The sequence below is a fragment of the Engystomops pustulosus genome, chromosome 8 (assembly GCF_040894005.1).
Source record: "Engystomops pustulosus chromosome 8, aEngPut4.maternal, whole genome shotgun sequence".
NCBI lineage: Eukaryota > Metazoa > Chordata > Amphibia > Anura > Leptodactylidae > Engystomops > Engystomops pustulosus.
In genome coordinates this window covers 50,793,830-50,817,823 of record NC_092418.1, presented here as the reverse complement: position 1 = coordinate 50,817,823, position 23,994 = coordinate 50,793,830, and the positions used below count along the sequence as shown (strand labels likewise).

The 23,994-nt window shown below is 41.3% G+C and overlaps 1 protein-coding gene across 3 annotated transcripts in view; it reads right to left on the bottom strand.

The window, feature by feature from the left end:
* Positions 1-23,994, bottom strand: part of FBXL18 (F-box and leucine rich repeat protein 18) — a 145,306-nt gene that overhangs the window by 88,567 nt on the left and 32,745 nt on the right. The gene's annotated exons all lie outside the window — the stretch shown is intronic.

The window sequence follows — 23,994 nt, the reverse complement described above, 5'->3', positions numbered from 1 at the left end:
TGCTGGCATTGGAAGAGACGGCCACTCCAGTAGCTCAGGAACTGGCAAGTTGAGGATTTCTGCCACTGAGGGTACATCTCTGTGGTGGCGGATCATGTGTTTGCGACCACCATGATGAATTTGGAGCCTAAATGGAAACCCCCAAGTGTATGGGATATTACACTGTCTCAGGGCTTCCAGTAGGGGTCTGAAGGCTTTTCTCTTGAGTAGCGTTAGCCTGGAAAGATCAGGTAGGAGCTGGACAATTGTCGCATGGTATGATATTCGATCCAATGACCTCGCTTTAGTCATTACCGCTTCCTTCAGCTGATATCGGTGGACCCTGCAGATTACATCACGAGGGGGTCATGCGGTGAGGGGCGGGCCTGCAACGCCCTGTGAGCCCGGACTAGTTTCAAGGGGGTATCTTCTGGGACCTCTAGAATGGAGTTAAAGAGGGAGCGAAGGGCATCATGAAGGTGCGCGGATTCGACAGTTTCAGGTAGCCCCCTCACCCTTATGTTATTCCGCTTACTCCAATTTTCGGAGTCATCCAATTGGTCCGATAGGTATTGTATCTGGTAGGCGTGTGTCGCCAACATGGCCGCATGCGCATCTGTGCGGTCTTGTACAGCCGTGGCTGCTTCAAGCATTGTTCCTCGCTGCGGTGAGTACTTGCGGTGTCCGGGGATCTGCGGCTGCTTGTATTAGAGGGATTCTGCGGAGTCCCGTGTCTATCACTGTGGGCCACGATGGTCGCCGCCATGTTGGCGCCAGAGGGCCGCGTGGTGGCTGAGGGGCAAGGAGATAAAAACTTGGCGATACCTTTCGTTGTTGCTCGAGGCACGGGCACCAGGGTATTCAGGGGCTCTCTCTTCCTTTTGGGGACCATTTCTAGACAGAATGCGGTGCTGGGTTACTTGCAGGAGCTAATGTGAGACACGTCCTCTCGCCTCCATAGCCAGGCCCCTCCTTCCGTGTGGAAAACTTTAAATCACTTCCTGCGCCTCTCAGAACCCGTTCATTCTGGGAGAGTCTAAAAAGGATTTTTTAACAGACCTTGCGTACCCTGCAGGAGTACGAAACATCACTATTTTCCTTCACACTCACCATCAGGCCTCTTTTTGCTTTAGTACGCCATGCAGGCAGAACAGCTTACTTGAGCAGCAAACCATTGTTTACTTTGATAATCTTTAAGACACTTTTACAATTTATTGCCATGGCAGTGCAGCAGAGTCTTCCCCATTCTAATGGAAGCAATTTGATGATGCTTCAGCCCATCCGTAACATCTGAATGGCACTTGATATAAATTTCATGCCCGATGCATGGAGCAATGATGAGTTAGGTTTTTTGGGTTGTTTGTGGCAATTTCTCCAATACATATGTTTCATTGTGGGGGTACTCTATGAATCGTTGAGGTAATATATATATTATTCAAAATAGGTATGGAGAACCACCAATCTCAGGCTACATTACAGGGTGCACTTACGCTTATAATAAAGCAAATAGGCACCTGTATACACAAATGCCTCACCAATTTGGAAAATTAATTCAGATAACAATAATAGGCAAGGCTCTTTCTTTAAGACTGCAGACAAGTTTTAACCCCTTAACGACTAGGTCCTTTTTCATTTTTGCATTTCCAATTTTCACTACACACCTTCAAAAATCTATAACTTTTTCACTGTGCACCCCAAATGATATGCCTCCCTTATTCTTTGGGTCGATATGATCATGGCGATACCAAAATTATATAGGTTTGATAATGTTTTCATACATTCACAAAAATTAAAACATCCGACGCCAAAAAAAAAAAAAATCTTAATTTTGCCATCTTTTGGAGCAAACTTTTTCATACTTCAGCGTACGGAGCTGTGTGTGGTGTCATTTTTTTACGAGATGAGAAAATATTCAATGCTACCATGTTGAGGACTGCCTTGCAAAACGGCGAAAAATAGGTAATTACATATTGGTAATTTTCTTTCCCTGAACCACACAGCACCATCGGAGAGAGGGGCCCGCCCTCAGGTACAGGAAAACCAGCCTTTAAAAGATTTTACCTTCTCCTCCCCAGCATTTTTTCCAGAGACCTGTTGAGTCTCCCAAAATCAGGTTAATTACACCACTCCCACATGACACCTAGTGAATAACTGCTACCAAAGCTTAACTTTACTACACCAATGTTAGTTGGAAGGGCCACTTTTAAGGCTTCTCTGACTGCAGCTAGTTCCCTGAAATTTCACGACCTTCCTGTCATGTAAAACCAGGGACCCTGAAAAAGCTCACCTCTCAGCCCCAAGAGCTTGCATTTGAAGTTAGGACTACTGTCTTTTTCTGTTTCCAAAGAAGGCCACAAGTTAAATTCATGGTTGTCAGCCACCACTCTAGAGAATCTACGTCTCCTGGAGGAAGAAAGATTTTCTGATCCAACAAGGAGTCCTTTCCATCCCACATTCTCATCATGTGTAACTGAAGATAGCGACTGTGAATCTGGGTCCAGAGGACTGCTGGAGAGGCGACTGAAGAGGCCTAGAACGAACATGACCGTCCTTACGGATGGAGAGAAATTCTTTAACAAACCCTGTACTGCCGTCTATCTTCTGGATTTCTTCTTCTGGAAGAAAAGATTTTTGACATATAGATTCCTATAAAAAATTTTGGGGGTGGATGGAGTGAGAAGATTTTTAAAAATTTATGATCCAGCCTAACCTTCCCAAAATCTCCTTTACTCTGAAGCTGAGCTTCCACTGCCTCTGCTGAATTTCCTACAAGCAGAAAATCGTCAAGCAGGGGTCAAATAGGCCCTGCTGTAGACAAATGTATGATGCCACCTTGGCAATTAACTTTGTGAAAACCATTGGGGCAATTGCTACCCCAAAGGGCATTGCTCTGAACTGCAACTGTGTCAGAGTACCTTCCAGAGTCATGGCTACCCTTAAAAAATTTTGGTATGCTGGATGAATTGGGACATGATGGTAGGCATCGGACAAATTGATAAATGTCTGAATCAAACTATTCACTGTTAATTTTAAGGTTTCCATTCTGAACTTTGCCACTAACAGACACCTGTTTAAAGGTTTTACCTTGATTATTGTCCAGAAAGCCCCATCCGGTATCTTGATGTGGAACAATGTGGAGTAGAACCCTTGGCCTCGTTTTTAGGGTGCTGTCACACGTCGCGTTTACTGCATGCGTTTACTGCATTGCTACAGCTGAATTTCCCTAATTAAACAGCTGTTAATGCTTGCGTTTACAAAACGCAAGCGTTAACGCATTGTTAACGCATGCGTTAACATCGCGGTTAACACATTGTTAACGTATGCGTTAACCGCGATGTTAACGTATGCGTTTTGTAAACACAAGCGTTAACAGCTGTTTAATTAGGGAAATATCCCTTCAGCTGTAGCAATGCGTTTTTAAACGCAGGCAGTAAACGCGATGTGTGACCGCACCCTTACTAAGGACGGTTAACCCGCCCGAAACGCGTCAGCTGTTGCTGTTTCCCCACACAGTGGATGTTGCACTTTCATGCATAAATAAAGGACGTTAAATGCATTGCCTGGAGCCTGGCTGAGCCGTTATTTTCGTTCATTGTGACCGCACCCTTAGACTGGAACCTCCATGAACACTTATAGAAGTACATTTTTTACTTCTGCTTTTAGTGCTAATTGTGCACTGCGATTTGCCATTGTAGTAGTCCTGAATCGTTGAGGTAGGGGGGATAGAAAAGGTAGTTTCAGACACTCTCGATTGTTACCTAGTACCCACTCATTTTTGGAAATCTCCCATTCTAAAAAAAGTGCAAAAGTCTGCCCACTTCTGGCATCATTGCTGACCGGTTTTCTTAAAGGGATCCGGGAATGGTTGAACATGAATCTTCTAGGTTTTTTGAGGATTTCCAGCCCCTCCCTCCTTTTCTCAGGGTTTTAGAGTAGCAGAAAACCTTCTTTGGGGACAAAAGGATCCATTTCTAAATTCCTGACTAGTTGGAAAACCTTTCTTCTTGTCAGTCTTTATCCAGGATCTTATCTAACACACTTCCAAACAAATATTCGCCTTTACAAGGGATAGCACACAGGCAACTTTTGAAAGCCACATCCCCATTCCGGCTTTTCCGCCATATATCTCTTCTTGCAGAGTTGGATAGGGCTAAGGATTTAGCAGAAAGTCTTAAAGAGAACCCGTCATGCAAAATAACCCCCCTAAACTAAATATATTGTCATAAACTGCCATTAGAGAGCATTGCCTCTATCCCTTCATTGTCCCTCTACATGCCTCTAAACCTAAGCAATGAGGTCCTAAAGCTGTATGCAAATGACCTGTGAAATGTCCAATGAAGCATTAGCATATTCAAGCTGTCCACTCTATTCATGAGTGGGAGGCACAGCCACACCCCCAGTGCTTGACTGACAGCCTGTATAATGATGTGAGGCTGTGCCTCCTGGTGCTGGTGGCCACGCCCCCTGCAGCCTGTGTGTGCATGTGTGTGTGTATGGGAGAGATACAGCAGCTCCAGGCAGCCATGTTACAGCAGAACATGTCAGATTCATGTGTAGCTGATGTCTGTGTCTCTCACATGTCAGCAGATGCAGCACACACTAGCCATGCTTTACTATACATTACACACAGACATGAGCAGGGGGAGGAGAGGGGAGGGGTAACAGGGGTGACATCACTGCCTCTGACCATGTGACCAGCCTCATTTACATGATAAAAAATAGATGATTTTACAATGAATAATGTATGAAATAACTAGATAAAGGCTGGGATGGGATCCTTGTGAGCTGCTCCAACAGGTAGAGGTGACAGGACAAGTGACACAGACCTGATGACAGGTGTCCTTTAAGGTCTCAACAGATACATCCGCTAAGAAGCCTTTTGGGCAGCGGTCACATCCGACAACAGGGCCTCTCTAGGGGTACCTTCTTTCAACTTTTCTTCCATCTGGGTTAGCCACATACAGAGCAACCTAACCACACAAGTAGCTGCAATATTAGATTTGAAGGCTGCAGATGAAGCCTCTCAGGAAGTTTTTAAGAGACCATCAGCTTTCTTGTTCATATGGTTCTTCAAAGTTCCAGAATCATCAGATGGTAAGGCCACATCAATTTTAGGTGGCTTATTCCAGAATTCTGTTCCTTTCACATCAAAAGGGTTCACAGACTAAATCCCTTTCTCAGGTTTCTTCCACTTGGCTTTAATTAAGGACAGAATGTCAGAATCTCACGTTCTGGACTGAACAAAGTTCTTGTTGTTTTTCATTGTGGATCTAACCAGCTTTACCAGATGGTCCGTGTCCTCCACAAGGAACAAGGGTCTTCCTGTATCATCTTGTTTTTAATCCGATGTGGAACTACCGCTGGAGACACTAAACTCATCTGCTGAATCAGATATATAAAAGTCAGAAGTCCCAAGAGAGGAAAAACTAGATGATTTCCTGGATGCCTTTTTCATAGAATTACGCACCTCTTCCGTATGAAGGTACGCATGGATTCAAACATAACTGATGACTCCTCTACAACTTTATTCTGAATGCATGCTTCAAGGTAGATTTCTCATTCGATGATGGCAAACTAACAACACAAATTCTACAGGCCTTGTTTTTAGACTTTCTAGTGGGCTTTCCTACAAGTAGCTTTCTCTCTCTGAAAGTACAAAAAAAAAAACACAGGCCTAATTTAAAAAAAAAAAAAACCTTATAAAGGCCGGAAAAGGTCATACTCTCCGCCACTATGAATTACCCTGTATCTCATAACGTATGTTGGATTTCTCTTATCCGGCTCGTCTGAACTCATCATGAGAAAGTATAAAATATACCAGCAAAACGGTAATGCCAAAACACGGCCATGGTGCAGAGTTTCTGCCGGAAGTGGGGCATCGTTGTGGCCACCGGCTCCATACAGTACCTCACTCATAAAAGCAGAGGCAGAGCGCAAAGCCATCTGGAAGAAGTACTCCCCAGCTCCCAGACCAGCACACAACTTGTGGCCATCCTGCCCCCTGCTCCACTACGGCGTCCAACTGGGAAAGCATTTTGGAAGGAAGGTGCTCACTCCATGGTCGTAGAACCAGTGAACTACCGTTCCTCCCTGAGTCACATAAAGCCCACCGGAGGCATCTTCAGGTTCCAACTGGGTCTCCCACAGGAACAGGAAACCATACTGAGAAAGTTCATTTTCATCATTTTCGCTATTTTCCATTGCATGATTAAATGCGGGGAATAACCGTTATTATTATTTCGATACATTAGACATTTTGGGACACGGTGATACCTAGCACGTTTATAATTTTCACTGTTTCTTGAATTTTTAGTGTTTTTTAAAAAAAATAAAATATATATTTTCTATTTTTCAGAAACACTAGGGGACTTTAATCCTAGGTTGTCTAATAGATCCTACCATATAATTTTCCACATAATCTATTACAATGTGGAAATCACACATTGTAATAGAAGGATTAAAACCAGTCTTTGTTTGACCCAAGGCTGTCATGGTAATAGATCGCCTCTCCCCAATGACATCACGGGGAGTGACTATCCATGCCAAGATGGATCCTGCAACCAATTGCGTGTGTTACAGATGGGTGTTTGCAGCAATATGCCGGCAACGCTCAGCCGTCCTGCCACCTCGGCTGGCGGGAAGCTAAAGGCATCCTGTAAGACCTTCCTACCGAAGGCCAACTCTTTAATATTTTGTAAAGTTAGTCTATAATGTCTAGTAAAAGTCATGTGACTGGACCAGGTTGCAGCCCTACAAATCTCTTCTATTGAAGCTCCTTTCTTCTCTTCTTACCACAGCTTTTACCAGCATTGCAATCTTACCGTTCTTCTCATGGGCGCAGATGTTTGGCGCACGCACGGTCTGCTCACCCCATCCTCATACTCTGCATGAGAACTCGGCCGTCTCTACACCACACCGCGCATGCGCCAATTTTTGGCGCATGCAAAATCCAGCCTCCCGCCGGCATTTAACTCCATGCTGCCAACGTGAGCGCCACATACAGCGTTCTAGCTGGATTACCGCGCACCTTCCTCTCCACCACGCGCCGTAAGTACCTACACTTCTAGTTTGCCATCCCTCCTGATGGCAATATCTACCATTACCTAATCCTCTCTATGTACATTTCAGGTATCCTCTACTTACATAGACGGCATCAGAACTCTGAAGTAGGCAGGTAATGCCCCCTTGATTAGATGCTTTATACACCCTCCATAATGTATTTACACATCCATTTCAATTATCTACAGCTGCTACTACCCTTCATTCAAACATTGGGATAGAATTGTCTTCCACTTCGACGTCTACTACACTGTAGGGTGGGTGACTACAATCTCATTTTTTGCTATCCCTTCTGAATGAATTTATTTATTTATTTTTTACTGTCGCCTATGAATTTAATTACCATTACTACCTATTAATGTATTTCCGTTTCTTAATTAAGAACCGAATGTAACTTCTTCACTGCCACTTTTACTCTCCATGAACCTGATGCATTTTACTTGTGTTTCATGTCATAATTACGTGGCCACACTTTTATCTATTTGTATATAAATTAACATCATAATAATATTTTAAGCATCCATTTAACCCTACATTTTTTATTATTATAATATATGCACTTTATACTATTTTTAATACTATGTACGTCTTGAACTGTTGATCTTATGCAATTTTATGTGAAATATTCTTTCAGAATATATTATCGGACCTGATGAAGGGAACGGTTCGTTCCCGAAACGCGTAGTCCATCCTGTATTTGCCTTTGAAAAATAAAAAAGAATTTGAATTTACTAAGCAAGCAGCGCATTTCAAGACCTTTATCGTTTTTTCATCTCTTCCATGAACATATTGATCCGACACCTGTCAGTCTCGGTTTAAAGGTCAATTGCAGCAGCACCGTTAAGATATTTCTATGTACAAACCACTTCTGTAACCAGATTATCTCTTCTTATAACTATTGAATTGTATACATTGCCTGCGCTGTGTGCTCTTTTTCCCCTTTTTGGACAGACAAGCCTCTTGACCTCAACAGTCCCAATTCAGGATCCAGGTTCAAAGGTTTAGGCTTTGCGGGTTTGGATGACATACCGGCCCTTGATGAAGAATGTCGTTCCGGTATGGATGTAATATTGGTTCTGCTACCGCTAGATCTTTCAGAGTCGAAAACCAATACTTTTTGAGCCAAAAAGGAACTAACACGATCACCCTTGCTTTGTCCCATAAGATTTTTTGTATCATCTTTGGAATTGGGGGAAAGGCATAAGTTAATGGAACGTCCCACTTGTCACTGAATACGTCCCTTTGAGAGACCGAATCTTCTTTGTGTAGCGAGAAGAAACTGTCTGTTTTGGCATTCTCTTTGGTAGCAAACAGATCTCCCCACTTTTGCTTTATCTGTCCATAAACTTTCTGGTTCAGAGACCATTTGTGATGGTCTATCAGATTCCGATTCAGAAAGTCTACTATTAGATTCTGTTCCCCTTTCGAAAGCATTGCTGTTAGAGATAAGATGTTGTTCTCTGAACAGGCGAAGATTCGCAATGTCTGAATAAATTTTGACATGCAAATTTTTCAGATATTGGGAGCTGCCTTTCAAGACCTACCAAACTGCTTTCAATCCTCGGTAATTTGAGGAACTTTTCTGAGTTGTTAAGGGCCATAGGCCTTGTAGGTAATCTGAGGCATAGGCTTTTCAATGCACAACCAGGCTTTGCTTGATGAAAATAATCCAAAGGAGTTTATTTTGAAAAGTCCATATACTGTATAACATAACAGGTTCAATAAACACCAGGCTCTTGTAGTTCCACAGACCAGCAGAAGGCAAAACACAACTCTCCACAATCATAATCCCCCAGATTGCTGGTCAGAGACACATTTTGTACAATTGAAAATTCCCACAATTCTCTGCAGCTACCCCTATACAACACCAGAGCTGCTGCTGGCCTGCCTCTTATAAGGTCAGAGCAGACACACCCTGCTGCAGATAAGTAGAACAGAATTTGCTTAAATTGTAACAGCACATTCCCTGGTTTTGGTACATGGCTCCCAGGTGGTAAGACAGAAGAGAATAGAGCATTAAGTGGCCGGCCTAATGAGAGAAGTAGAATAAGAAGTCATTCACACAGAAGTTTACCAAAGCAGGAAACTAATGTACCACAACCAGAGTTACAGAAAAACTGTTTTCAATACTACAAAAAAAATATGCATCTTCTTCAAATACCTCCCACCACAAGAGGAAGCTTGTCCTTCCTCAGACATCTTCACTTCAGCACCAAACCTTGATAAATGATTTGCATTTTGGTGCCTCTTCCCCGATCGATGTTCTATCTTAAACTTAAAAGGCTGCAATGCTAAATACCACCTTGTTATTCTAGCATTTTTGTCTTTCTTGGTGTGGATCCAGGTTAGCGAATGATCAGTTACTAAAGTAAACTCTCTCCCTAGTAAATAATAGCATAATGCTTCCAAAGCCCATTTAGTCGCTAGCCCTTCTTTCTCAATAGTTGAGTACCTTTGTTTCATACTTAAATAGAGAATCAGGTGCTCCTCAACATTAATCTCTTGATTTAGGACTACACCAAGTCCAACCTCTGATGCATCGGTGTGTACAATGAATGGTTTGGAAAAATTTGTGCTCTGCAAGACTGGCTCTTTACACAAAATTTCCTTTATTTGCGTAAAAGCTCAGTCACACTCATCTGTCCACACCACTGCCTCTCTTGTTCTTTTTGGTCAAATCCGTTAAATCTTTCCGTTAAATCCGTTTGGCTTGGACTTTTGAGATTTCGGCCTGTACTTTCCATTACCCACAATAAATCCAAGGTAATTTACTTCCTGAAATCCCAAAGAACAATTACGTGGATTAATTGTAAAGCCTGCATTCTTAATTTCAGCTATGACCTTTTCCAAGTGATACAAAAGGTCTTTCTATGATCTACTAAATATGACAACATCGTCCACATATGCCGCACTGTATTCCACATGATATCTCAAAAGAATGTCCATAGCTCTCTGAAATGTGGAAGTAGCACCATGGAGACCAAATGGCATGGTTTTGAATTGGTACAAACCACTAGGAATCGCAAAAGCATTTTTTTCTTTTGATTTGTCATCCAGTTGAATTTGCCAAAAAATCCATAAATCTAAGATGGAAATATATTTTGCATTTCCCAGTTTTTCAAGCAGATCATCAACGTGAGGCATTGGGTAGCTGTCAAAAGTAGATATATCATTAATTTTGCGAAAAATCTATGCAAACCCTTATTGTCCCATCTTTTTTCCCCAACCATAAAAACAGGTGAAGACCAAGGACTTTTGGGTGGTTCAACTCCTAGTTTTAGCATTTCCTGCACTTCATTTTGTGCTTTGCACTTAAATTTTTCTGGTAGCTGTTAAGGCTTCTGTCTGTCGGAGCATGATCCCCAGTATTTATTTCATGATGAACAAAGGAAACACAGCCATGTGAACTCGCCCTAATAAGGTTTCTCAAGCGACATTGTTGCTCCTTAGATAACTCTGGATTCAAAGTTACCTCTGACCAATCTGTACAATTTTTAAACAAATCATACTTCTTCAGACATTCTGTGAAGACTCTGTGACAATGTTACAAGCAGCGTTAGCTTCTGGATCATTCTCTGGTTCTAGCCACTGTTTCAGTAAGTTGACATGGTAAACCTTACTGCTTTGTTTTCATCTGGGGTTTCAATTTCAAAATCAACTGGACCTGTCTGTCTGATAACTCTGTAAGGCTCTTGCCATCGTGCCAACAACTTATTTTCACTGCTAGGAAGCAAAAAAAACACCTAGTCACCAACCCTAATTGACTTATTTCTGGAATGTTGATCATACCATTTCTTTTTATAGCTTTTGGCTTGTGTACATTATCATGGGCTACATTCATCAATTGTTGCAGCCTCTCTCTCATTTGAAAAACATATTCTATTACATTTCTCTGATAGCCAGGGTTACCTTCCCAAACCTCTTTGATAATATCCAAGAGTCCCCTGGCCAATGTCTTCTTATAACCTATGTGAGCAGCAACAGAAATGTTAAGTGCCAGGTTCAAAATCCTGGGAAAGTCTGGTCCTGAAGACCTGCTGTTCTGGAACACGCTGACACTTTAATGATGGTGGCTATAGTAGTCACAGCGGACAAATGATGTTCTCCCAATAGCAAGTCATCAAATCCAGGTGTAATTCTACCAAGGATCACTGGAACTTGTAGTCTAGGAACAACAACTGCAGGCATAGAGAAACATTTTCCATCCACCTGTAGTTCAACATTCGATGTTAAGTAATTTTTTGTATCTCCATGAACATAGGTAAATCGGTACTTTGGGAAAGCCTATCTTACTGGTTATCAAAAACTTTTACCAGGCTTAATTTACTCCTAGAATCCAGCAAGGCATCCACAGTCTGTCCATTAACCCCTTCCAGCTCTGTGGCCGATTTATCCGCCACTGAGCGCAGTGACTTAGTGCTCAGCAGCAGATATATCCGCTGCTGAGATGATGCCGGCTCGGCTCTGGATCTGAGCCGAACCAATATCAACAAACACGGGGTGTCGGCTGTTACATATAGCCGACACCCCAGTGTAACAACCGCGGTCGGAGTGGACTCCAATCGCGGGTGTTTAACCCATTAAATGCAGCGGTCAGCATGACCACGGCATTTAACATGCCTTTGGGGGGGGGGGGTCTTTCCCCCACGATTGGCGCCCCCGCACTGCTTTCGGGGGCCGCCTGCTGCTATGGCAACTCTGGGGTCTGATCAGGACCCCAGATGTGCCTGCTGGCAGTGCCTGAAAGATGGCGTCTGTGACATCATCTTTCAGGCACAGTGTCAGCCAATGCAAGTGCATAGACCGACACTGCCAATACCCTGCAATACATCAGTAATGCAGAGTATTATCATGTCCCATGGTGGAAACGTTGAAAAAGTAAAAAAAAAAATAATAATAATAAATAAATTATTCAATTAAAAAAAAAATGAAGTATTGTGTTCTTGGACTTTGCAAAGGCATTTGACACTGTCCCTCATAGACGCCTGATGGGTAAAATTAGGGCTATTGGTTTGGCAGAAATAATTTGCAATTGGATTAAAAACTGGCTGAAGGATCGTATCCAGAGAGTTGCGGTCAATGATTCCTACTCAGAATGGTCACCAGTTATGAGTGGTGTACCTCAGGGTTCTGTGCTTGGCCCACTACTATTTAATATATTTATTAATGATATAGAGGTAGGAATTAATAGCACTGTGTCTATTTTTGCAGATGACACCAAACTGTGTAGTGTAATACAGTCTATGGAGGATGTTCATAGGCTGCAGGGTGACTTGGACAAACTGAATGTTTGGTCATCCACTTGGCAAATGAGGTTTAATGTGGATAAATGTAATGTTATGCACCTGGGGGCCAATAATCCAAAGGCAAAATATGTCCTTGGGGGAGTAAATCTGGGAGAGTCCCTTGTTGAGAAGGACCTGGGGGTACTAGTAGATCATAAATGGAGTAACAGCATGCAATGTCAATCAGCTGCCTCTAAAGCTAGTAGGATCTTGTCATGTATCAAAAGTGGTATGGACTCTCGTGATAGGGATGTAATATTACCACTATACAAGGCACTGGTTCGGCCACACCTGGAATATGCTGTCCATTTCTGGGCACCGGTCCATAAAAAGGATGCCCTGGAGCTGGAGAGGGTTCAACCTAGAGCCACAAAAATGATAAGGGGTATGGAGGGTCTTAGTTATGAGGAAAGATTAAAAAAAACTAGATTTATTTAGTCTGGAAAAGAGACTACTAAGAGGGGACATGATTAATTTATATAAATATATGAATGGTCCATACAAAAAAATATGGTGGTAAGTTGTTTCAGATTAAATCAAATCAAAAGACGAGAGGGCACTGTCTCCGTCTGGAGAAAACGAGGTTTAACCCCTTCCCGACATTTGACGTAATAGTACTGCATCGCGTGAGGTGCGTTCCCGCAAAATGCAGTACAATTACGTCAAGCTTCTGGCGCCGGCTCCTGAACGGAGCCGGCGCCAGAAGCTGCGGGTGTCGGCTATATATTATAGCTGACACCCGCCTCTAACACCCGCGATCGGAGATTTCTCCGATCGCGGGTGTTAACCCCTAACATGCCGCGGTCGCGCTGACCGCGGCGTGTTAGAGGCATTTGAAGTTAATTAAAGGTGAATCGGACCCCCCACCCCCCCCGCGGCGCTTACCGGGGGGGTCCGCTGCTCCGATCGCAGCCCGGGGACTGCCGGTGCCCGGGGCTGCGAGATCTTCCTCCGGAAGCCGGGTCCCTGCCTTCTGGCAGGACCCGGCTGTAAGACACTGGGCATGCGCAGCATGCTCAGTGTCTTACATTACACAGTGCAATACATCTGTATTGCACCGTGTAACCTGTAAAAAAGCTTGAACAAGTGATCAGAAGATCACTTGTTCAAGCTAAGATGTCAGTAAATGTAAAAAAAAGTAAAAATAAATAAAGGTTTTTTACAATAAAAATAAATAATAAAAGAAAGTGAAAGTCCCCCCAAACACCACATTTCCCTTTACACAAGTAATAAAGTATAAAAAAACACTAAATCACGAAAAAACTCCACTTATTTGGTATCGCTGCGTCCGTAACAATCTGTACAATAAATCCTAATCATAATTGGACCCGCTCGGTGAACGTGGTAGAAAAAAAACGCCAAAAACTTGCCAAAAATTTAAACTTTTTATCAAATTGCTTTACAAAAAAATGTTCTAAAAAGTGATCCGAAAAAGTTACAAGCACCAAAATGATACCAATAAAAAGATCAACTTGTCACGCAAAAAATAAGCTTACAACCAGCTCCGTAAACCAAAAAATACTATAGTTATGCCGCTATAAAAATGGCAATACTAAAACAAATGCAATTTTTTCTATTCTAGTTTTCCTTCAATAAAATTGGACAAATAAAAATAAAACTATATAAATGAGGTATCACCGTAATCGTAGTGATCCGTAGAATGAAGATAATATATTATTGTTATGCTACAGTGAACACCCCCCCCCAAAATAATGCTAAAAATACAAAACAAGAATTGATAATTTTATTTTCCTCCACACGTAAAAAGTTAATAAAATTGCTTCAATAAGCTAAAAACCCACTAAAATGAAGGGTTTTTTTTTACAGTGCATCTCGTCTCGCAAAAAATAAGCCCTTATTTGTCTAAATTGCTTAAAAAAAAAAAAAAAAAAAGATTGTATAGCCTATTCCCAACGCGCGTTGTAATAGAACGGTGCGGCGGGTAGTGACTTTCCAACACCGGTCAGACACAGTGATCGGGATAAGACAGCGGCTGTTCCTGACAGCCATCCATCCTGCCCCATGGACCAGAAGGGTTACGTCCCCCCCCCCACACCCCCAGTTTATTATCGCTGCTACTGGCTCATCAATTCAGACGAGCCAATAGCAGCGAATTTACTTGACGTCAGTAATACCGATCACCATGTCTGTAGACACGGTGATCGGGGCAGGCACCAATTTTGCCTTGCGGTCCAGAGGGGTTTTGTTGCCCCCCTCTGTCCATGTTTGCCGCTATTGGCTGGTCGATTTGGTCCAGCCAAAAGCAGCAATATTCGTCACAATGGGCATCGCTAGGGTGAATAAGAGCAACACTTGGCGAAAATTTCCCTACAGAAAACGAAGATATGGTACAAAAGCGCTGGCCGTGTACATTGTACAGATGATGCTGTACAACTCTTACGAGCTGTTCCGATGTGCATGTCCTGCCGTATCATTTCTCCGTTTTCAAGAGGAAGATATTAGGAAACTAATATTGGGACAAGAAGGACGGGGCCCCAGTACCTCTGGTTTAGATGTTCCTGTGTTTTGCCAGGACAGCATTTTCCCGGCGAATTCTGCTGCTTCTAAACGTAGGAGTCAATAAAGAGTCTGTTCCAATAGAGGAGTTAGGATGGACACTACATACTACTAAGAGACCTGTGACACCTCCAGAGTGACAAAAGTTTAGTTGGTCCCCTGGTATATTCTACCTCCTTATACGCAACACATTCACAATTCACGCCCAACCTGTTGTGAATTAATTTAGGTAAAATGAATAATTGTAACAACTGTTATGTCCTGTAGCTCCCTATACCCCTCCATTATTTCATAACGGGCGCCACATAATGGGCACTGAACTTTCCAGAAATAATGGCAATTTCCATCTTGGACTCCATTGCACATCATATTTGGAAACCACCTATATCAGCGATGGCGAACCTTTTGGAGACCGAGTGCCCAAACTACAACCAAAATCCACTTATTTACCGTGAAGTGCCAACATGGCATTTTAAGCAGTAACCTTTTGCTATCTGTTCTTCCACATCTGTCAATCGTATTGGCCCCCTGAGGCAACCAATAGAGTTGAAAGGAGGGCAAATTCTGACTCTCTTTGTAGCTTCTCACCTGGGTCTCTCTGTACAGGAAGAATGGTGGGTCCAGAATGGCAACCTCTAAAGATATTGCAGTTCTGTCAACACCTTTTCTCTTTTTCCCAGTTCCAAACAGTCAATGAAGTGTAGCTTTATTTGGTGAACTCTGTCCTGGAGTGATGGTCTGAGTGCCCACAGAAAGGGCTCTGAGTGCCACCTCTGGCACCCGTGCCATAGGTTCGCCACCACTGACCTATATGTTCTAAATGCTCATTTCACCACGTGTATTACACTACACCACATATTACACCATGCTATATTCCCCAAGGGGTGTACATTCAACAATTAGGGTCACTTGTCGGGTTTTCCTCTGTTTTGGTACCACTACGGCTCCCCAAATGTATCCTGACACATGTGAAGGATTTCTTGCAAATTTGGCCTCTAAAAGACAAACATCCCTCTTTTCCTCTACTGTGCGCCCATAAAGTATTTTATATGCACATGTGGTGTACTTCTACACTCGGGAGAAATAGTTTTACACCTTTTTCGGGGTTATTTAATATATTATCCCTTGTGGCTTACATAAATTAGGGGTAAAGTGACATTTATAGGAAAATTTTCACCTTTTTAATGATTAGGGCCTAATTGGATCATTCACCTGTAGGGGCAAATACATATATAACACATTGCAAAATTCTCTAAGGGGTGTGCATTCAAAGATTAGGGTCACTTTTCGGATTCTTCTCTGTTTTATACCACTAGGGTTCTCCAAATGCATGTCAACATTTCTGTCAAATTTGGCTTCTAAAAGGCAAACATCCCCCTTTCCCTTTACTGTGCGCCCATACAACATTTTATATACACATGTGGGGTACTTCTACACTTGAGAGAAATAGCTTTACACATTTTGGGGGGTTATTACATTTTTTTATCCATTGTGGCTATATAAAATTAGGAGTAAAATTACCTTTATAAGAAAATGTTCACCTTTTATCTATTTAAGTCCTAATTAAATCAAACACCTTTACGGACAAATACACATATTACACCTTGCTAAATTCTCTAAGGGGTGTGCTTTCCAAAATGGTGATACTTGTTGGGGTTCCGCTCTATTTTGGTACCACTACGGCTCTCTAAATGCATCCTGACATATGTAAAGGATGTCTGTCAAATTTGGCTTCTAAAAGGCCAACGCCCCTCTTTCCCTTCTGAGCTTCACTGCGTACCCATACAACATTTTATTTGCATGTGTGGGAGAAATGCTAGTACACATTTTTTGGGGTTGTTTCATCTTTTATGCCTTATGGGATACAAAAATTTGCCGTAAAAGTGACTTTTTTGGGAAAATGTTCATCTTTTTTGCTTTTAGGGACCTAATTGAAGCAAACACCTGTAGGGGAAAATACACATATTACACCTTGCTGAATTCTCCAAAGGGTGCACTTTCCAAAATGGTGACACTTGTTGGGGTTCCCCTCTGTTTTGGTACCACTAGGGCTCTCCAAATGCATCCTGACACATGTAAAGGATGATTGTCAAATCTGGCTTCTAAAAGGCCAAAGCCCCTCTTTCCCTTCTGAGCCCTACTGTGTACCCATACAACACTTTATATGCAAAAGTGGTGCAGTTCTGTGCTTAGGAGAAATAGTTTTACACATTTATGGGGTTGTTTCATCTTTTATCCCTTGTGGCTTACAAAAATTTTGGGTAAAAGTGACTTTTTTGAGAAAATTTTCACCTTTTTTGCCTTTTGGGGCCTAATTGAATCAAACACCTGTTGGGGAAAATACACAAATTACACGTTGCTAAACTCTCCAAGGGGTGTACTTTCCAAAATGGTGTCTCATGTTGGGGCTTTCATCTGTTTTGGTACCATTATGGCTCTCCAAATGCATCCTGACACATGAAAACGTTTTCAGCCATATTTGCCCTGCAAAAACGAAACAACGCTCTTTCCCTTCCAGGTGCCCCCCTGTGTCCGTACAGCAGGGTACAGTGACAAAATGGGTATTGGCATACTCAGGAGGAATTGCCCTAAACATTGTAAAATGCATTTTCCTATTTAACCCATTCTGAAGGTGCAAATTTTAGTGTTCAATGAATCTATAGTAAGATAAAATTACATTTCTGTAATTTCACTTTCATTTATCTTTCACCCTCATGAAATGCTCATAGGGTTAACAAAATTCCCAAAGGTTGTTTTGAATATTTTGAGGGGAGTAGTTTCTAAAATGGTGTCATTTGTGGGGGTTTTTTGTCGTGTGGGCCTTATAAAGTCACTTCTAACTAAATTGACCCTCCAAAAGTAGGTTTTGATGATTTTCATGAAAATCTGAAAAATTGCACCTAAAGTTATAAGCCTCCTAACATCCTAAATAAAGGAAAAGATGTTTGAAAAATGATGCCAAGTTAAAGCATACATATGGAAAATGTTAGTTATCGAGTTATTTTAGTGATATGACCAACTTTCCAAAAAGTAGAAAATTTTGAATTTGGAAAACATTGTTTTTTTCAAAATTTTTGCCAAATTTCCATTTATTTCATAAATAAATACTAAATATATTGATTAAATTTCTCAACCAGCATGAAGTACAATGTGTCACGAAAAAACAAGCTCAAAATCAACTGGATATGTCAGGAAGGTGAAAAGTGGCTTCAGCGTTAAGGGGTTAATCACCGGAGGCGACAGGGCTTTTTTTACTATGAGAAGGTCAATCTGTGGAATAGCCTGCCTCAGGCGCTGGTCACAGCAGGGACAGCGGAGAGCTACAAGACGGGTCTAGATGCCTTTTTACACCTAAATAACATTGATGGTTATGTTATATAGAATTGTTTCCCCTAAATCCCTTCCTCATCCAATCCATACCCTTCCTTGGTTGAACTTGATGGACAGGTGTCTTTTTTCATCCGTATAAACTATGAAACTACAGGCGGTCCCCTACTTAAGAACACTCGACTTACATACGACCCCTAGTTACAAACGGACCTCTGAATATTGGTAATTTGTTGTACTTTAGTCCTAGGCTACAATAAACAGCTACAACAGTTATCACAGGTGTCTGTAATGAAGCTTTAGTGTTAATATTGATTCTTATGACAACCCAACATTTTAAAAATCCAATTGTCACAGAGACCAAAAAAGTTCTGGCTGAGATTACAATGATAAAATATACAGTTCCGACTTACATACAAACTCAACTTAAGAACAAACCTACAGACCCTATCTTGTATGTAACCCGGGGACTGCCTGTATAAACTATAAGTCAGTGATGGCGAACCTTTTGGAGACCGAGTGCCCAAACTACAACCAAGTCCGACTTATTTATCACCATGTGCCAACGCAGAAATTTAATTTGTGATTTATACTCCCTTCTCTGTCACAGCTTACATTGATATCAGCACCCTGAGGATACCAATGAAGCAGAAAATAGAAGACATTTGGATGATCATTGTAGCTTCCCTCCAGGGTCCCATAAACAGGAAGAATTGTCAGGGCCGGAGTAGGAGCTACAATGATAATCCAGATCTGTCCACATCTTCCCATTCCTCCAGTAGTCCCAGGTAGAGCTGTCACTAAAATAGCTCTGTACACAGCAAGTCCTGGGCTGTCTGGGACTGTAGGAAGATACCTGGAGTCCTCACTGGTGATTGCCTGGGTGCCCACAGAAAGGGCTCCGAGTGCCACCTCTGGCACCCGTGCCATAGGTTCGCCACCACTGCTATGAGTAATAAATCAATAAAATTGCCCATAAGCCCCATAAAATATAGAGAGACATAACCCAAAAAAAGTTTAAATCATAGCACAAACACCATATATATAGTAACACCGCGTCCGTAACAACCATTGGAATAAAAGTAAATCATTATAGAAACCGCACAATGAACACCGTTAAAAACCCGCCAAAAATGATCATTTTTACTTATTCAATCAAAATGTCCCGCAAAAAACAAGCCATCAACCAGCTCTGTAGCCAAAAAAGTAAATATGTTATGCCACTTGGAAGACGGCAATGCAAAAATGATAGATTTTTCACCACATTAGGGCTTTATTTGACAAATTTAGTAAGAAAAGTCAAAAACCCAGTACAAAATTGATGCTTTTCTACTCCTGCCCTCAAAAACATCTCTTTCAGTGTAGCACGACTCACCGAAAGTCGTCATACAGCTCCCTTGCATGACCTGGAAGCACAAAGATGGCGCCACCGGGGGTGGCTTTGGCTTCCCGGAGCCGCAGTCAGAGCCGGCCTGGAGATTTGTGTCAGTCGTGTCAGTGAAGAGAAGGAGGTAGGATCAGCACAGCAGTCTGATACAAAGAATGAAGACTATTTAGTTCTGTGTGCGCTATGTCTCCACCATTCACTGTATGCCCCATCCCCTACTGTCCTGGGATAAGTGATGGCATCTGCTAAAACGCCTGGCTAAAACATCCATCCTAACAGGTAGAGTGTATAGAAGTAATACAGCTGTAATAGATTAAAGGTTTGTGAAAACAGTGCAGAAATGTTATTAACCCCTTAAGGACGCAGCCATTTTACAGCTTAAGGCTCAGTCCCATTTTTTGGATTCTGACATGCGTCGCTTTATATGGTTATGTATAAAGAAAAACCAGAGTGGTGTGTAACACGGTTCATATAATGCACTACATAACGTAGAAATCAATTTTTATTGTAAAGCATAATTATACAACGAAACACCATAAAAACATTTAAAAACACGTTTCCATCAACGTGTAAAATCAGGGTATGGTTCCGATACAACCAAAATGTATAACCCCTCCACACTCTCCCTTTACAAAGTCAAGTGGCAAGTAGAAAATTTACATAGAGATAATCCCATGTTCAAATGCCAGTAGGAAATTCATGGTTTAAATCCACATCAATACCAAGGCTCTAATGGCCCAAAATATACAAAACACTGACACTGAGCAAAACATGATATAATGCATACTAACTTGCCAAAGAGAGTAGTGTGGGACTAAAAATGCCCCACGCGTATCGCCACAGAGGTGGCTTCCTCAGGGGTGCTGTGGTGTAACAATTGTGCATCCCATATAAAGGGTCAGTAATTAGCGTTTACCACCTGTTTGTGTGGTGTACGTGCCTTGCGTTGCGTTCTCCGCCGCGATCACCGCGAACCTCCCGCGATGTCGGCGCGATCCCGCGCACGCGCGGACACCCCCGTTCCTCCACCTCCTATTCGGGGGGCCGCGCATGCGCAGGCCACGCCTCCACCACGGGAGTTGTGTCGCGGCCATCACTCAAAGAACGCAATATTGTACCGGTACATAGATATAAGCAAGGTCTAGGTAATCATGGATGGCACTGTGGAATGTTGCTGAGAGTAACGAGGATACATTTCATAGGTGCGATGCTATGGAGTATAAGATGATTAAGTTACTTCATACATGATCAATATAAATTAATTCTATAAATTTGGAACAACATATGAATATATTACATTAAAGTGACTTGTGCTGTGGATTGTGTAAACATATTATTAAGTGAGTTTTATACAAGGTATATTGCATAAAAAGTGACATGTGCTAAGAATGGTGTTGATTATGTAGACAAGTGAATTATACATAAAATATGATTATACAATATTATTAAAGTGCATAATGCTGAAAATTATGTTATACATATTGGCTTCTTTTCCAACATTTTCCAACATTAGAGGAGGGGATATGACCCCCAAATTATTACAAAAGGAAACGAAATGGATTTTCCAGACCCAATCCATGCATCCTAGAGGCTTGAATGAAGAATTCCTCTTCACAGGCTTTTATAAAAAATGAAAAACAAATGAGGGGCTTTACAAATATATCATCTTACATATAAGCAAGCACATCTTGGTCCATGATGCCTCTATATGATGATTGATATATATTATACAAAGAATATATGAAAAAGCTTTTCAATAAAGACACTTTTTTTTTAGGTAGCACTATATTTTATTGAGATTTGGGTGATTTTTTTGCCTCTTAAATAGTCTTTTATCCCCCTTTTTTTTTCTTTTAGGCATCATAACACTTGATGGATCACACAGCACATCGGCACTTTTCACCTTCTTAGAGGACTAGTGGCACTTTACCCACTATCATTATCAAATGGAACGAAAAAAGAAGCCAATATGTATAACATAATTTTCAGCATTATGCACTTTAATAATATTGTATAATCATATTTTATGTATAATTCACTTGTCTACATAATCAACACCATTCTTAGCACATGTCACTTTTTATGCAATATACCTTGTATAAAACTCACTTAATAATATGTTTACACAATCCACAGCACAAGTCACTTTAATGTAATATATTCATATGTTGTTCCAAATTTATAGAATTAATTTATATTGATCATGTATGAAGTAACTTAATCATCTTATACTCCATAGCATCGCACCTATGAAATGTATCCTCGTTACTCTCAGCAACATTCCACAGTGCCATCCATGATTACCTAGACCTTGCTTATATCTATGTACCGGTACAATATTGCGTTCTTTGAGTGATGGCCGCGACACAACTCCCGTGGTGGAGGCGTGGCCTGCGCATGCGCGGCCCCCCGAATAGGAGGTGGAGGAACGGGGGTGTCCGCGCGTGCGCGGGATCGCGCCGACATCGCGGGAGGTTCGCGGTGATCGCGGCGGAGAACGCAACGCAAGGCACGTACACCACACAAACAGGTGGTAAACGCTAATTACTGACCCTTTATATGGGATGCACAATTGTTACACCACAGCACCCCTGAGGAAGCCACCTCTGTGGCGATACGCGTGGGGCATTTTTAGTCCCACACTACTCTCTTTGGCAAGTTAGTATGCATTATATCATGTTTTGCTCAGTGTCAGTGTTTTGTATATTTTGGGCCATTAGAGCCTTGGTATTGATGTGGATTTAAACCATGAATTTCCTACTGGCATTTGAACATGGGATTATCTCTATGTAAATTTTCTACTTGCCACTTGACTTTGTAAAGGGAGAGTGTGGAGGGGTTATACATTTTGGTTGTATCGGAACCATACCCTGATTTTACACGTTGATGGAAACGTGTTTTTAAATGTTTTTATGGTGTTTCGTTGTATAATTATGCTTTACAATAAAAATTGATTTCTACGTTATGTAGTGCATTATATGAACCGTGTTACACACCACTCTGGTTTTTCTTTATACATGTTGTATTTATGGTGTGGGTTCCAATTCATATGGACCAAATGATGGTACTTGCCATCTTATAGATTCGCTTTATATGGTTATAACTTTTGAACGCTGTTACTTATCAAAGCGATTCTGAGACATGTTGTTCTTCATTTTAGTGGTAAATTTTGGCTGATAAGTTTTGCGTTTATTTACAAAGAAAAAGAATGATGAATTTTTAGAAAAATTTGCCATTTTCGAAATTCAAAATCACCGCGTTTTCAGGCATATATCGATTTACCAACTAAATAACTTGGCGACTAACATTTCCCATTTGTCTACTTTACATTTTCATGATTTTTTAAATGTTTGAATAATTTATTTTGACGTCACGCGGCTTACAAATCGAATAGCGATTTTCCGTATTTTCAGAATTGACTATTTTGGGGATAAATACTGTTTGAAATAAAATTTTACATATTTAGCATCAAAAACCCCCTATATAATCTACCCATTTTCAAATCTACACCCGTCAAACTATCAGAAACAGCATTTACAAAGATTGTTAACCCCTTGAGATCTTCATAGTAATTGAATCAAAATGGCGGTGAAATTTAGAATGGTCAAATTGTGCCGGTTATACATTCATTTAGCCATAAAATTTACACATTTCCAAAAGATAAAAAGAGAAAACTCACCATGAAATTTGTTCTACAATTTCTCCTGAGTGCAGCGACCCCCCACATGTGGACATTACTTGTGTTATGGGGGCACAGCAAGGCGCAGAAGGGAAGGAGCACCCTGCAGCTGCCAGGATTTTATTTTTCTCATTGCCCCAGTTTGAAGGCTATAAAATTTTCGCTTTTCCGTTATGGCATTTTTTTTGCGCGATGAGATGCTTTTTCCAGTGTTACCATTTTGGGGTTGGTATCACCTATTGTTGAAAATTTAGGGACTTTTCTTGAGGTCATGAGTAGAAAAGCATCAATTCTGTACTGGATTTTTTACTTTTTTTTTTTTCCGTGTTCACCGTATATCCTAATAATCATGTTATCTTTATTCTATGGGTCGATACGATTACGGGGATACCAGACATGAATATTTTTTCTTATGTTTTACTAAATTTGCCAAATAAAACCCTAATGTGGGGAAAAATCTATCATTTTTGCATCGCCGTCTTCCAAGTGGCATAACATTGTTACGTTTTTGGCTACAGAGCTGGTTGATGGCTTGTTTTTTGCGGGACATGTTGTTCTTTGCAACAGTATCATTCTGGAGTACATATGTTTTGTTGATCACTTTTTATTGCATTTTTAGTGGGATATAATAGGTAAAAATCATAATTTTTGGAGGTTTTTTTAACGTTTTTTTACGGCGTTCATCATATGGGTTCAATAGTTATTTCGTTTTATTCTATGGATTGTTACGGACGCGGTGATACTATATATGTGGGGTTTGT